General features: G+C 42.7%; 1 protein-coding gene across 5 annotated transcripts in view; it reads right to left on the bottom strand.

Annotated features, from left to right (window-relative positions):
• The window catches only part of RIN2 (Ras and Rab interactor 2), a 241,267-nt gene that overhangs the window by 208,649 nt on the left and 16,130 nt on the right, over positions 1-16,488 (bottom strand). Inside the window, exon 1 of one of the 5 annotated variants that reach the window (XM_073878443.1) lies at positions 205-420. The exons of the other annotated variants lie outside the window; for them this stretch is intronic. The gene's annotated coding sequence lies outside the window, so the exon portion shown is untranslated. Of the gene's footprint in view, positions 1-204; positions 421-16,488 lie in introns of those variants that run through there. 5 annotated transcript variants of the gene reach the window in all.

Here is a 16,488-nt window from a genome sequence, read left to right as displayed (position 1 = left end):
GGGAGCTAGGAACATCCGGCCCCTTTGCCTCCACCTAATGGGCAGGATAACTGAGTCAGAGTTTCTGCTCTGGCAAGGGTAAGCTCTTATCCACAGGGCTGATTTGATTGATAACACACCCTGGATCAGCTGCCTCCCTCTCAGCTCACCTCCCTACTCCCCTACCCATGCTTCCCAGGGCTACCCCTCAAATAAACTACTTACATTCAAATGCTCAGGGCTTCTGGGGGGACCCAGACTGAGAGGGCCCCCTAACTTGGCTCCTCTTCTCCAGCCTCTCAGAGTCTCCATATAGACAGTTCAGAGCCAGGAAGACAGCCCCAGACTGGATCACTGATCCAAACAGGGTGAGAAGGAGAGGAGTCTAGCTGTAAGCGTCCAGGGATGCACATAAGAAGGTCTTAATGGGAGTGTGCAGGACACAGCCTGGAGTACTCTCTGTCCCCATGGCCACTAATGTGGCCATGGCTGAGGATTTAAAGGGACAGTGGTGAGGTGGTCCTTCCGCATTCCATGGCCAAGGCCTGCGTACATAGTAACTTCTCTGTAAATATTTGTGAAATGAATGAACAAGGAGGAATTCGGTTTGAGAAAACCACATTCATGTAAACCCTGTGAAACATGGAAGGTTTAACTCCCACTCCTAATATAATGGAGATACTTGTTTTATGATGGGATAGAGAAGTAAGGAAGGATGAGCTGAATTCTATAGCATTCCCATCCACTGCCACCATGGGGGTTCTAGAAAACTGAACACTGACCACCAGTAGCCTCTTTGCTGTGAATTCTTGGTGAGGTCGCACGCTGAAGGAGTAGTCACGGGGAGAAGTGGAAATGACTTAAAACCTAATCATTCCCTCACTCTGTCACAAAGCTCGCTGGCACTCAGGTTCCCCTCCTGTTATAGCTGGGAGCTGCCATCCCAGCCTATGAAATACTCGTTGAGTGGCCATGAAATAAACACACCCACGCACCAGCCGGGGCCTACTTTAATGATTAAGACAAGGACAGCCAACTGGGGTCATGTTTTAGAAGAAGCCATGCAAAGCTCGTGCCTAATACAAACCAGGAAAGTAGTTAGAATGCAGGAGAAAAAGATGAATATTTATAAGCAGGATCACTGGTTTTTTGAATTCTTGGAGAGATCAGTGAATCAAATCAACAGCTATTTTTAAGCTTCGTCATTTTACAATAATCACCATTTTAAAATATACATTTCGTGCCTGGCATTGGATTAGGTGCTGGGCCCACGGCGAGGAACAGGCAAGCGCCATCTGGACCCTTCCCTCAAGATGTTAGTGAGAAAGACAAGCCAGTCTAGTGTGATCAATCCATAGGATATTTTAAGAATAATCCTCCTGTAGATATCTACTTTGTCTTACGTGGGCCTGTCGGTTCTGGTCACAGAATAAAGATAAAGAATGGCTAACCATTTAGGCATTAAAACCTCAAAGAATTAAACAGGCTTTTGTTGTTGTTGTTTTTACAGGGCTTTATTTAAAATGTCTATCACCCTACCTTAGAAACCAACCTAACAGGTGAAATGTGACGTTTCTTTGATGAGCTGAGTCATCAATAACCTGCAGGGAGTGTGTTTTAGCCCTAAGTAGCATCGTAAGTGCAAGCACAGGGTTAAGGAAGATTAGCTACAGGGGAGTACCTGGAAATATTTTTCCCAGGGAAAAAGGAGAACAGCACATCCTCCTCCTCTGGAGTCCCCTGCCTCTCCTAAAACATGGTGAAGGGTATGTGGACGGAGGTAAGATGTCCAGGCTGCTACCACATGGCTGCTCTTCAAACAGATCCCCAAAGTCAGGACACCCTTTTCCCCCAACTCCAGAAGTCACCTAATCAGAATCATCATCAGTTTGTCTCTCTTGGCAATAATACAGTAAGTTCTAGATCACTGCTTACAACAGGGGAGCCCCTGTGGTAGAGGGGCTCCCCGTGTGCCTTTTATTCCTGAGGTTCTTGCATTTGGGGAGAGCCTATGTGACTGGGTTCTGTCCAGCTAGCTATGATATTTAAAACCCATCCTACGCCATCTCCAGCCCCCTCTCCCTTTCTGCTATGACCCTGGAAATTGTGTCTTCCAGATGACCTTCTACAAGGTGGGACCAGGCTGGCTCCCTGAGTCATCACCTGGAGAAAAGCCACCCCCCTACACACTGGCTGGACATTCCCTTTTGGGTTAAGCTCCTGAAAGTGGGAGGTTTACTGGCTAGTCTCTCCTAACAAATGCAACCACCTGACCAAGTTGCAGCCACCTTCCATCTCTCTAGCAGGAGGAGACGTGAAGTCAACTGAACAAAGGCCCTGCCTCCCCATCCAGGACCTCTAGTATCATCCTTACTGCATGGGCTAATCATGAGACCATGTCCATCCAAGTGAGGTATTACACATGCATAAGCCTTTGGATACTCTCCTTCGTGGCAGGGGCTGTTCTTATCCCCACTTCACAGAGGAAGAAACTGAGACTCAGAGAGGTTCATTAATTTGCCTAGACAACCACAGCTAGGAAGTGGAGGTACCATAGCTCTAGAACATGGACTTACGTCAACACACCCTACCGCCTCTCCCCCTGGCCTTTGGTTTCAGCACCATCTCCTGGAGCACTGCACACCTCACCTACCATCGCACTGATTCATGGTGGCCTCACGGTGACAGCCCTCATTCACACTGGGTCGGCTGTGCTGTAAGCGAGAGTACGTGCAGAGTCCAGAGTACGGCCGGGCATGTGACGTCCCAGCAGAGGATGAAGCACCAGCTCCCCTTGTGAGTGTTTTCTCATAGAGGCACTACTTCTTCAAAACCATAAATTCATGGCCCTGATGGGAAGCGCTCTCCGCCCACAGCCCTAGGCCGTGCTATTTTAATGCTTTCTTTTTAACAGAATGCTAGGCATATGCAGCTTTCCAGGGATCTAGCCGCCTGCCTGGTGGATGACATTTCTCGAGAAACATGGCCCCCATTAACAATTCACGGTCTCAATCACATGATACTCGGGTCCAAGGATTCAACCCGTGAGCTTCGGGGCTTCCTATTTTCTAAATTGTTCAAACGATACATGAGTGGATGTGACCCTCATAATCAGGAATAAAAGGCATTATCCAGTAATGATAGTATTACCAGCGCAGAAGCCATAACACTGCCTCCTTAGGACAAACACAATTCCCACTCCTGGAATTGAGCTGGTTTTGCTCTGCTTCCGCAGACTTCAGATTTGGTGTATTCCTTCCCTAGAGGCACAAAATATGCCGGTCCCAATCAAAAACCAGATCAGTTGCATTAACTTGAGTTCTGTCAGCAATGGCCGGGATACTTTTTTTTTTTTTTTTTTTTAAAGATTTCTTTCTTTCTTTGCTGGGCGCCTGGGTAGCTCAGACGGTTAAGCGTCTGCCTTCAGCTCAGGTCATTATCCCCAGGTCCTGGGATTGAGTCCCAGGCTGGGCCCCCTCCTCAGCGGGGGGCCTGCTTCTCCCTCTCCCTCTGCCCCTGCTGCTGCCCCTGCCTGTGCCCTCCTGCTCTCTCTGTCACATAAATAAATAAAATCTTAAAAAAAAGATTTATTTATTTGAGAGAGAGAGAGAGAGAGAGAAAGCATGAGCAGGGGCAAGGGCAGAGGGAAAGGGAAAGAGGGACAAGCAGACTCTCCACTGAGCACAGAGCCTGACCCTGAGATCGTGACCTGAGCTGAAACCAAGAATCCCAAGCTGAACCGACTGAGCCCCCCAGGTGCCCCCAGCTGTTATACTTTTGAGAGCTGGGTTGTCTCACCGGCACAGAATTTATTTTAGAAAATCTCTTAGTGTTTGGGTATGTAAAAATACTCATATTCCTAATGTTTGGGTCTGAGGACCCTTCTCTGAGCCTCCCTGTTGGGCTAGAGTTTGACAAGGGCAGCCACAATGAACGGTTTTCATCCTAGCAGGCAACACGGGTCCTGGAATGTGGAATTATATTTCTTATGCAAATCCTGGCTTCCCTGTCTTTTTAATCCTGGGATCCTGAGCAAGTTAATCAATCAGTGAGAGGTTCAGCTCTACTGACCCGTGAACTGTGGGCCAACCTGTGCTTAAAAACGAGTCTGAAAAGACAACCTGGAAGCTTCCTTGAACACTGCTCCTTAATTAACATCTGATCTTGCTGTTTTCTTTCTTCAAATCTATCCCAACCCTTCACAATATAAGAAGAGCCCCTAGCTGTGTGCCCAGTAACACTCCGTGTGTGGCAACACTCAGTTAAGATTAACTACTGTTACTACTGTCATTATTGTCATTGTTATTGTTAATTTCTGTCTGGGCTTTGAGTGCCTGACACACACGAGCAGCCATTTGCTAAGGAGGACCGGCTGGATTTCAGTGAGAACTAAGCCAGAAATCAAACCTTCTCCGACCCTCACTGTAGGGCCCTCCTGGGCATGACACTGCTTCTCTGGATCCAGAAATGCAAAGAATATCACCAGATCTCCTTTTGCAGCTTTGTGGTGATCCAAGTGAATGGGTCCTCCAAAATACTGCCGTTAGCACCCTCACCCAATCGGCTGTGTGGCCTGATTTCCTCTCTCCTTTTTTTTTTATTTATTCATTTGAAACAGAGAGATACAGAGAGAGAGAATGAGCAGGGGAGGTGCAGAGGCAGAGGGAGAAGCAGGCTCTCCGCTGAGCAGGGAGCCCGATGCGGGACTCGATCCCAGGACCCCGGGATCACGACCCGAGCAGAAGGCAGAGAGGCCTAACTGTCTGAGCCACCCAGGCGCCCCTGATTTTCTCTCTTAAGTTACTTATAATTTTCTTTTGGCTGTTTCTACCTTCTGACTTTGTAATTTCCCTTAATCCGAGATCTGAATTCTCACTGCTGGTCTTTGGATGTGAAGAAGGAGAAGGGAAAGCCCTGGAGTCACAGAAAAGTCCGGAGGCCTGGGACACAATCCCAGATGCTAGCAGGCAATGGTGTGGCTTCCCTGGGCCTCAGTTTCCCTTGCACCCCGAGGGGTCCTCTGAGGTCCCCGCTCTCCGAATAGATGCCTTTCCTCCAAATGTGCACAGCACACATATTCCATTGCTTGGTGTGGCCCAAGCACCGGCTGCTGGGCCTGCGTATTTCCTGGGGCTCAGGTTCTCCCTGCCCAGCATCTGCAGGGAGCTAAGCATCAGGGATGTGGCTTTGGGCCATGTTGGGGACGTGTCATGGAAAGTCCATGCTGGGCTTTACCAGCTGCTACTCCTGCTTACAAATCCTGGCCTGGCACCACTAACTAACTTTGTGACTTGGGACAAGCTCACTTACCTTCTCGGAGCCTTTGTTTACCTACCTATAACATGGAGCTCATGTTCACAAACTATGTGGGGGCCCCAGATGGAACAAAGTAAAGCTCCCAACACAGTGTGAAGTACAGTTTTCATCACAGCACTTTTATTTTATTCTCATCAGAAGAGCTCTATTCAACTTAATTAGACATTTAAAAAAAAATCATATGTCACTCTTGGACATAAAAAGAAACATACCAACAAAAACACATAGAAAGAAACTGATAAGCCAAATTAACTGCTTGAGGTCTTTAAAGCTTCCTCACATTCAGAGTCCAACTCTTCTGGATCACTCTTCTACTCAGAGTGGTTTATGGCCAGGTTTTATTCATCTAACATCACCCCCTGTGGCATCAAGAGCAAAAGAGCATCAATGAGGGTAGGTCTTTTTTTTTTTTAACTTAAATTTTTACTTGTTTAATTTGAAAAAATTAGAAAGTCATCAGTTTGAAAGTAGAGCAGCTAATACTCTGGGGGCAACAAACTAAAATAATCCAAATGCCTAACAATAACTCAGTTATAAAAGCACAAGTATAATTTACAACATCACATATCTCAGAAAAATAAATAAAAATACGAAATGTCTTTCCTTCTAGATCAGACTGTTTTCTCCTCAGAAAGAAAATAGAAAGGCAACTAATGATTTGAGATTAAAATCAAACATAACTGTTATTCACCTCAGCAACAGCTAAATAAAGGAGCCACACAGCACAGTGCCAGCATAGAGCTAGTAGCCCCAAAATATTAAGTGTGCTGGTTACAAGAGCTTGGACCCATAATTTAACGATTCTAGGACTCAGTTTCCCCTTCTGTAAAGTCAGGTGGTAGGATTCAATGAGTTTTAGGGTGTTTCTGTTAATAGAAAAGTCTTTGTCTATATAAATGCTCATGCAACTTTAATTCACCATCTTGTTTGGTCACTGAATGATGCCCATTTTTTATGATATCTGGCAGGGAAGCACATTGGTGCAGACAATTTGTAGATTCATAAATTCCCAGGGGCAATACCCTTTGCATTTCTAAAGTTAATTGCTTCTATATCAGGAGACTTTATTTTTCTTTCCCAGTAAATGAAAATATATTCAGGCAGATCCCAAACAGAGACATGATTTTTTTCTATTGTAAATACAGCTTCTGTAGCATTATTTGCCTTTCTAAGAATTTCATTAGATTTGGAGGAAAATCACTCCTTGTAGGACTGAATTGTAGCATGTGTTGATTGTAATCAAAGGTCTCAAGCCTCCTGACATCCAATTATGTTTTTATTTGTTTCTAAAAGAGTAAAATTTTACTTAAAAAAAAAAAAAGGGCAAAGTAAAAGCCCAAGAAGCCACAAAGTAAGGCTCTGCTCCACCTGAATTCATGTGGAATGAAAACTGCACCAAAGAAAGGAAAGATTTTACATGAACAGAAAATCCCCCTTATGGAAAGAAGGGTCAGTTCTCAGCTGGAAACTAACACAAAGTTAGAGAAAAATATCGCAGAATGTTTCTGCCGTGAGTGAAGACCGCTCCAGTTTACTTGAGGGTTTGGTTTTAAATAGTCATTTCCTGGAATCTCTAGGCCACGTGGGGTCAGATCCAGTCAACAATTTATAAAACCCTTAGGACTTCCTGGATTTCAAAACTTACTCTAAAACTACAGTAACCAAAACAGGGTGGTACTGGCATAAGGACAGACATATAGACCGACAAACAGAATAAAAAGCCCACAAATAAACCCATGCATAAATGGTAAAATGATTTTCAACAAGAGTGCCAGGACTATTCAATGAGCAAAGGACAGTCTTTTCAACAAATGGGTGTTAGGAAAACTGGATATCCACACGCAAAAGAACTTATGCCACATACAAAAACTAACTCAGAAAGGATTAAAGACCTAAGTATAAGAGCTAAAATCATAAAACTCTTCGAAGAAAATACAAATTGGGCGTGGCAATGAGTTCTTGGATATAACACCCCAAAAGCACAGGCAGCAAAAGAAAAAAATTAATTGGACTACATCAAAATTAAAGAACATCTGTGTCCTAAAGGATACAAACCATAGAGTGAAAAGGCAACCCAGAGAACGGGAGAAAATATTTGCAAATCATATAGTGGATAAGGGATTAATATCCAAAATATACAGAGAACTCCTACAACTCAGTAACAAAAACAAACGACTGGATTAAAAAATGGACAAAGAACTTGAATAAATATTTCTCCAAAGAAGATATACAAATAGCTAACACAGAAATGAAAAGAGGCTCAACACCACTAATCTTTAAGGAAATGCAAATCAAAACCACAATGAGACACCACGTCACACGCATTAGGATGATTCCTATCAAAAGACCAAAATAACGAGTGTTAGCGAGGATGTTTAGAAACTGGACCCCTTGTGAACTGTTGGTGGAAATGTAAATGATGCAAGCTGCTGTGGAAAACAGCAGAGCAATTTCCCAGAAGATTAAAAGCAGAATGACCATTATGATCCAGTAATTCCAATTCCAGGTATACTCTCCAAAGAATGAAAACAAGGTCTCAAAGAGATATCTGAACACTCATGTTCACAGCAGCCAACAGGTGAAAGCAAGTGCCAATGGACAGATGAATGGATCAATAAAATGTGGTATGTATACATATACACAATGAAATATTATTCAGCCTTAAAAAGGGAGGGTATTTTAACACACGCTACAACATGGTTGAATCTTGAGGACATTATGCTAAGTGAAATAAGCCAGTCACAACAAGACAAATACTCTTATGATTCCACTTAGGTGAGAGACATAAAGTAGTCTAACACACAGAGACAGAAAGTAGGTTGGTAGTTGCCAGGATCTGGGGAGAGGAGGTGGGGAGCTAGTGTTTAAGGAGTACAGGGTTTCAGTTTCAGAAGGTGAAGAGAGTTCTGTGGTGATAATGGGTTGAAAAGCAGTATGAATGCTCTTAACGTCACTGAAACATACACTTAGAAATGGTTAAAACGGTAAAATTGTTATATTTTACTACTATTAAAAATAATAAAAAAGAGGGGTGCCTGGGTGGCTCTGTCGGTTAAGCATCCAACTCTTGATCTCAGGTCAGGTCTTGATCTCAGGGTCGTGAGTTCAAACCACACATTGTAATAATAAAAAGGAAAACTATAACCCATCTTTTACTTGAAATTATTTGTTAATAAAAGATGAGAATTTGGGGGAGCAGTTACGATAGTGGAGGAATAGGGGGCCCTAAGTTTCTCTGGTCCCTGGATTACAGATACATAGTTATCAAATCATTCTGAACACCTGAGAAATCAATCGGAGGTCTGAGAAAACAAATGCTGCAAGTCTACCAGTAGAAAAGTGACCACCATTTGGAAGGTAGGTGTGGAGACTTGAATCCAGAGCTATATATCTGAGGATACGGTGGAGGGGGAAGCCTGCTTAAGGAGACTACCACAAAGTGTTATAAGCAGTGGAATGCAAAATCAGAACTTTTACAAATCCCCTAGGGTGGGGGCATCCCTGGCTTAAAGGTACTCAGGAGGCGAAGTGGGGCAGAATCCCAGGTGGGACAGCATGGTCTCAGGATCCCTGGAGGGTCACAAGAAGAATGGGGGAGGGGGGTCTGAGTGCAGAGTTCCCAAGCACAACAGGAGGGAAGCTGGCTGAGAACGGTGGTCGGGCACCAGCTTTCTGCTCAGTGTTGCCATAAACTGTGAACCCATGCATGGTCAGGCGACCACTCTCTGGATAGGGGCCCAGCAAGTGGCAGAACCACAGCGAAACCCCCCTCCTTCCCCAGGGTGGAGTAGCACAGTCCACACCACAGGAGTCCGTAAAGTTTGGAGACTCAAAATAGTCCCATGCCTGAGATAAAAACACTCAGTCACAAGCCAGGTGAACACAGAATTCTGAAGGAAACTGGGCAGACAAGAGGGATTAATTGCTCTTCTCTAAGGGCGCACTGAAGAGGGGGAGATGTGAACTTTCAGCTCCAGGGCTAGAGAGCAGGTCAATGCCATATTCATCCTGCCTATCTGTGCTGAAAGCAGTCAGGGAGCAAAACAGCACCACCTAGTGCAGTCTGGAGCCACTTACCTGCCTCTCTGCTCACTGGAGGTGCATTTACACTAGGGCAAGTCCACCTGAGAATCAGTGCAACAGGCCCCTTGCCCAGAAGACCAGCACAAACGACTCGCTCACACCAAGTTTACTGATCATAGAGGGCTGCAAAGCTTCAGCTCTTGGGGAAAACAGTATAGAGCTTTCTTTGTATTTTTATTCCTTAGACTTTTAGTATTATTTTCTCAATTCTTTTTTATTCTTATTTAACTTTTCTATATACTTTATATATATTTTATTTTTTGTTTACTTTCATTGTATTTTATTTTATCTTCAAATACACACACACATTTATGTTTTTCTTTCTTTCTTATTTTGGGATCTAGTTTCTTTCAACAAGCAGACGAAAACACACCCAGGATCTAGTGTTTCTTTGTTGTTGTTAGCTTTTTTTCTTTTTTTGTTGTTGTTTTCTCTTTCTTTCTTCTTTTCTTTTCTGGACAAAATAACAAGATGGAGAAATCAACCCCAAAAGAAAGAATAGGAGGTAGTACTCACTGCCAGGGATTTACTCAAAATGGATATAAGTAAGATGTCTGAACTAGAATTTAAAACAACGATTATAAAGATACTAGCTGGGCTAGAAAAAAGCATAGAAGACACTAGAGAATCCCTTACTGTAGAAATAAAAGAACTAAAATATAGTCAGGCCAAAATTAAAAATGCTATTACCAAGATGCAGTCCCAAATGAAGGACATAAAAATGAGGATGAACAAATCAGAAGAGCAAATCAGTGATATAGAAGATAAAATGATGGAAAATAAGGAAGCTGAAAAGAAGAGAGAAAGAAACCTATTAGATCACAAAAATAGAACTGAGTGATTCCATAAAGCAAAATAATATCCGTATGATAGGAGTCCCAGAAGATGAGGAGCAGGAGAAAGGGAGAAAGGGGCAGGGGTTTATTTGAACAAATTATAGCTGAGAAATTCCCTAATCTGGGGAAAAAAAACCAGGCATTCAAGTTTAGGAGGCACAGAGAACCCACCTCAAAATCAACAAAAATAGATCAACACCTCAACGTATTATAGCAAAGCTTGCAAATTGCAAAGATAAAGAGAAAATCCTGAAAGCTGCTTGGGACAAGAGGTCATTAACCTACAAGGGTAGACACATAAGGCTGGCAGCAGACCTGTCCACAGAGACCTGGCAGGCCAGAAAGGACTGCACTGTATATTCAATGAGCTAAGTGGGAAAAATATGCAGCCAAGAACACTTTATCCAGCAAGGCTGTCATTCAGAATAGAAGGAGAGATCAAGAGATTCCAGGACAAGCAAAAACTAAGGGAATTTGTGAACACTAAACCAGCCTGCAAGAAATATTAAAGGGGATACTTTGAGCAGAGAATGTCCCCAAAAGTAACAAAGATCAGAAACGAAGAGAGACAATCTACAGGAACAGTGACTTTACACGTAATACCATGGAACTAAATTCATATCTTTCAATAATTACTCTGAATGTAAGGGAACTAAATACTCCAATCCAAAGACACAGATTGGACAAAAAAAACAAGACCCATCTATATGCTGCTTATAAGAGAATCGTTTTAGACTGAAAGAAACCTCCAGATTGAAAGTGAGGGGGTGGAGAACCATTTCTCATTCTAATGGACATCAGAAGAAAACTGGAGTAGCCATCCTTATATCAGACAAACTAATTTTAAACCAAAAACTATACTAAGAGATGAAGGACACTGTATCGTAATAAAGGGGTCTATCCAACAAGAAGATCTAACAGTTGTAAATATTTATGCTCCTAATATAGGAGTAGCCACATATATAAACCAATTAATAACAAAATTAAAGAAACTCATTGATAATAATACTTTAGGGAACTTTAACACCCCCCTCACAGCAATGGACAGATCATCTAAGCAGAAGATCAACAAGGAAACAAGGGCTTTGAATGACACACTGGATCAGATGGACTTAACAGATATATTCAGAGCATTTCATCCTAAAGCAGCAGAATACACATTCTTTTCTAGTGCACATGGAACATTCTCCAGGATGGATCACATACTGGGTTACAAATCAGCTCCAACCAGTACCAAAAGATTGAGATCATACCATGCATATTTTCAGACCACAATGTTATGAAACTTGAAGTCAACCACAAAAAGAAATTTGGACGGACCACAAATACATGGAGGTTAAAGAGCATCCTACTAAAGAATGAATGGGTCAAACAGGAAATTAAAGAAGAATTAAAAAAATATATGGAAGCAAATGAAAATGAAAACACGACAGTTCAAAACCTTTGGGATGCAGGGGGGTGGTCCTAAGAGGGAAGTATATAGCAATACAGGCCTTCAAGAAGCAAGAAAAGTCTCAAATATACAACCTAATCTTACACTTAAAGGAGCTGGAAAAAGAACAGCAAATAAAGCAAAGGCCAGCAAAAAAAGGTAAATCATAAAGATTAGAGCAGAAATCAATAACATACAAAAACAAAATAAAACAAAACAACAGTAGAACAGATCAACGAAACTAGGAGCTGGTTCTTTGAAGAATTAATAAGATTGATAAACCCCGAGCCAGACTTACCAAAAGGAAAAGAAAAAGGACCCAAATAAATAAAATCATGAATGAAAGAGAAGAGATCACAACCAACACCGAAGAAATATGAACACTTCTAAGAGAATATTATGAGCAATTATATGCCAACAAATTAGGCAATCTGGAAGAAATGGATAAATTCCTAGAAACAAACTACCAAAACTGAAAGAGGAAGAAATGGAAAACCTGAACAGACCCACCACCAGCAAAGAAATTGAATCAGTAATCAAAAACCTCCCAACAAACAAGACTCCAGGGCCAGGTGGCTTCCCAGGGGAATTCTACCAAACATTTAAAGAAGAATTAATACCTGTTCTTCTCAAACTGTTAAAAAAAAAATAGAAATGGAAGGAAAACTTCCAAATGCATTCTATGAGGCCAACATCACCTTAATCCCAAAACCAGACAAAGACCCCACCAAAAAGGAGAATTGCAGACCAATATGTCTGATGAATATGGATGCAAAAATTCTCACCAAGATACTAGCTAATAGGACCCAACAGTACATTAAAAGGATTATTCACCACGACTGAGTGGGATTTATTCCTGGGCTGCAGGGGTGGTTCAACATCCGCAAATCAATCAATGTGATGCTCTACATTAATAAAAGAAAGGATGAGAACCATATGATCCTCTCAATAGATGCAGAAAAAGCATTTGACAAAACACAGCATCCTTTCTTGATAAAAAAAAAAAAAACAAAACACTTTCGTAGGGATAGAGGGAACATACCTCAACATCATAAAAGCCATATACGAAAGACACGGAGTGAATATCATCCTCATTGGGGGAAAAACTGAGAGCTTTTCCCTTAAGGTCAGTAACATGACAAGGATGTCCACTCTCACCACTGTTCAACATAGTACTGGAAGTCCTAGTCTCAGCAATCACACAACAAAAAGAAATAAAAGGCATCCAAATTGGCAAAGATGTCAAATTTTCACTCTTGCCAGATGACATGATACTCTATGGAGAAAACCCCCAAATTGCTAGAATTGATAAAGGAATTCAGCAAAGTTGCAGGATGTAAAATCAATGCACAGAAGTCAGTTGCATTTCTATACACTAACAATGAGGCAGAAGAAAGAGAAATCAAGGAATTGATCCCATTTACAATTGCACCAAAAACCATAAGATACCTAGGAATAACCCTAACCAAAGAGGTAAAGGATCGGTACTCTGAAAACTACAGAACGCTTATGAAAGAAATTGAGGAAGACAGAAACATATGAAAAAACATGACTCAGTCCATTAAGCATCTGCCTTCAGCTCAGGTCATGATCTAAGAGTCCTGGTATTGAGCCCTGCATCGGTCTCCCTGCTCAGCGGGGAGTCTTCTTCTCCCTCTCCCTCTACCCCTCCCCCACAAGTTGTGCCTCCCCCACCTCTCTCTGTCTCAGGTAAATAAATAGAACCTTAAAAAAAAAAAAAGGAATGTAAAACATTCATGCTCATAGACTGGAAGAACAAATATTGTTAAAATGTCTATGCTACCCAAAGTAATCTACATATTCAATGCAATCCCTATCAAAATACCATCAGCAGTTTTCACAGAGCTGGAACAAACAATCCTAAAATTTGTATGGAACCACAAAAGACCCCGAATAGCCAAAGTAATGTTGAAAAAGAAAACCAAAGCTGGAGGCATCACAATTCTGGACTTCAAGCTGAATTACAAAGCTGTAATCATCAAGACAGTATGGTATTCACAATAACAGACACACAGATCAATGGAACAGAAGAGAGAACCCCAAGGTCCCCAGAAAGGGACCCTCAACTCTATGGTCAACTCATCTTCAACAAAGCAGAAAAAGAACATCCAATGGAAAAAAGACAGCCTCTTCAACAAATGGTGCTGGGAAAATTGGACAGCCACATGCAGAATGACACTGGACCACTTTCTCACACCATACACAAAAATACAGTCAAAATAGTTGAAAGACCTAAATGTGAGACAGGAATCCATCAAAATCCTAGAGGAGAACACAGGCAGCAACTTCTTTGACCTTGGCCGCAGCAACTTCTTGCTAGACACATCTCCAGGGGCAAGGGAAACAAAAGCAAAAATGAACTATTGGGACTTCATCAGGATAAAAAACTCTTGCATAGCAAAGGAAACAGTCAACAAAACTAAAAGGCAACTTACGGAATAGGAGAAGATATTAGCAAATGTCTTATCAGATAAAGAGCTACTATCCAAAATCTATAAAGAACTGATCAAACTCAACATTCAAAAAATAAAAAATCCAGTCAAGAAATGGACAGAAGACGTGAACAGATATATCTCCAAAGAAGACATACAAATGGCCAACAAAACATGAAAAAATACTCAACATCACTCAGCATCAGGGAAACACAAATCAAAAGCACAATGAGATACCACCTCACACCAGTTAGAAAGGCTAAAATTAACAACTCAGGAAACAACAGATGTTGGCAAGGATGCGAAGAAAGGGGAACCCTCTTACACTGTTGATGGGGGAATGCAAACTGGTGCAGCTACTCTGGAAAACAGTATGGAGTTTCCTCAAGAAGTTAAAAAATAAGAGCTACCCTATGACCCAGGAATTGTACTAGGTATTTATCCAAAGGATACAAACATAGTGATCTGAAGGGGCACCTGCACCCCAATGTTTACAGCATCAATGTCCACAATAGCCAAACTATGGAAAGAGCCCAGATGTCCATCAACAGATGAATAGATAAAGAAGATGTAGTGTGTGTGTGTGTGTGTGTGTGTGTGTGTGTGTCTAAAATGGAATATTACTCAGCCATCAAACAGAATGAAATCTTGCCATTCGCAATAACATGGATGTTAGTAGAAGGTATTATGCTGAGCAAAATAAGTCAGTCAGAGAAAGACAAATACCGTATAATTTCACTCATATGGGGAATATAAGAAACAAAACATATGAACATAGGGGAAGGGAAGGAAAAATGAAATAAGATGAAAACAGAGAGGGAGGTAAACCATAAGAGACTCTTAACTTTAGGAAACAAACTGAGGGTTGCTGGAAGGAAGGCGTGTGGAGGGATGAGGTAGCTGAATGATAGGCATTAAGTGGGGCACGTGATGTGATGAGCGCTGGGAGTTATATGCAACTGACGAATCACTAAATTCTACCCCCAAAACTAATAATACATATATGTTAACTAAATTGAATTTAAATAATTTTTTAGAAAGATGAGAATTTGGTAATCCACTAGCAATAGGGCCTTACAAATAAAAGATGGGGGGGAAGGGGATATTCCCTTCCTGACCTTCCCCTTCATACTCCTACCTCCTTCCCACATCCCTTTTCCTATGTTACCAAGTAACTCAAAGAAATTACTGGTAAACCTTAGGGCACAGAAAGGAATGAGGCTTGAGAATGCCTGGTAAAGTCTTTAATAAACTATAAGCATCACAGAAATACTTGTTAGCATTAGCATTTCTATTCCAGAGGCACACTGTAAAACCAGATCCAGGCATTTCTCAACAGCCAGGGCAGGAGCAGAGCCAGAGGCTTGGACAACATCTGGAGGATGGGAGCGTGGACAACATCTGGAGGATGGGATCCTGCATGCAGAGCCCCACACCCACCTAAACAATGGTGGGTCACCTGATACAAATAGTCCTTAAGACTGCTGACTTGTCTAACAAAGCTCCACGAACTGACAGGCTTAGAACAACAGAAATTACTTGCCTCCTAGTTCTGGAGGCCAGAAGTCTGAAAGCCAGGTGTCAGCCAGCAGCACCAGTGGGCTCCCTCTGAAGGAGCAGGGAAGAAACTGTTCCTTCCTTGCCTCTCCCAGCTTCTGGTAGCCTCAGGCATTCCTTGGCCTGCAGACCTGGGGCCTCTGGTCTCTGCCATCTCTGCCAGCATCCTCATAGGACCTCTCCCCTGTGTCTTCAGGTTACCTTCCCTCCCTGCAGAGTCACCTGCCCTTTTTATAAGCGCACCAGTCACCAGATGAGGGACCCCCTCGTGACTTCATCTTGACTAAATCTGCATAGACCCCATTTCCAGATATGGGCACATTCTGTGTACTGGGGATTAGGACTCCCATAGATCTTTTCAGTGGGTTGGGGCGGGGGCACACAATGAGCCCGTCACAGGGGCTAGAGTAGAGACTGATCACCCATCCGGGAATGGTGACCAGTGCGGCCGGTCAGAGGAGACATGCTCAGGAGTAAGTCGTTAACTGCATGGTCAAAGTGCCTGACAGGAATCGCCTCTCTCCTGCCCTGTTCCACCAGGGCAGGGAGCCCTCAGCACCCTCTCAGGAGTGGGTGAATGCCAAGCATGGTCGCTGATGGCTTAAAGAAGTGGGCAAGCAGAGTGGGTGGTTCTTGACCATTGATTTGGAGATGAGCTGTCCATTCTACCTCCGCGGCTGGTTTCAGTCATCTCCTGATGGCACTGTTGGGTGCCGGGGCCTCCTGAGAGGCGGGTGCTAGATGAGCTACAGCTTCGCCTCCTGCTGGTTTAGGGTGTGCTAGAGGCCAGATGACTCTGTTCGGGAAATGAGCAATAGAACCTCAAAGTTCC

This window comes from Callorhinus ursinus, unplaced genomic scaffold, assembly GCF_003265705.2.
Source record: "Callorhinus ursinus isolate GAN/ISIS: 27379988/994484 unplaced genomic scaffold, GSC_fseal_2.0 scaffold29, whole genome shotgun sequence".
Classification (NCBI taxonomy): Eukaryota; Metazoa; Chordata; class Mammalia; order Carnivora; family Otariidae; genus Callorhinus; species Callorhinus ursinus.
Note: the sequence above shows the minus strand (reverse complement) of the source record. Positions and strands in the feature narration are given on the sequence as shown.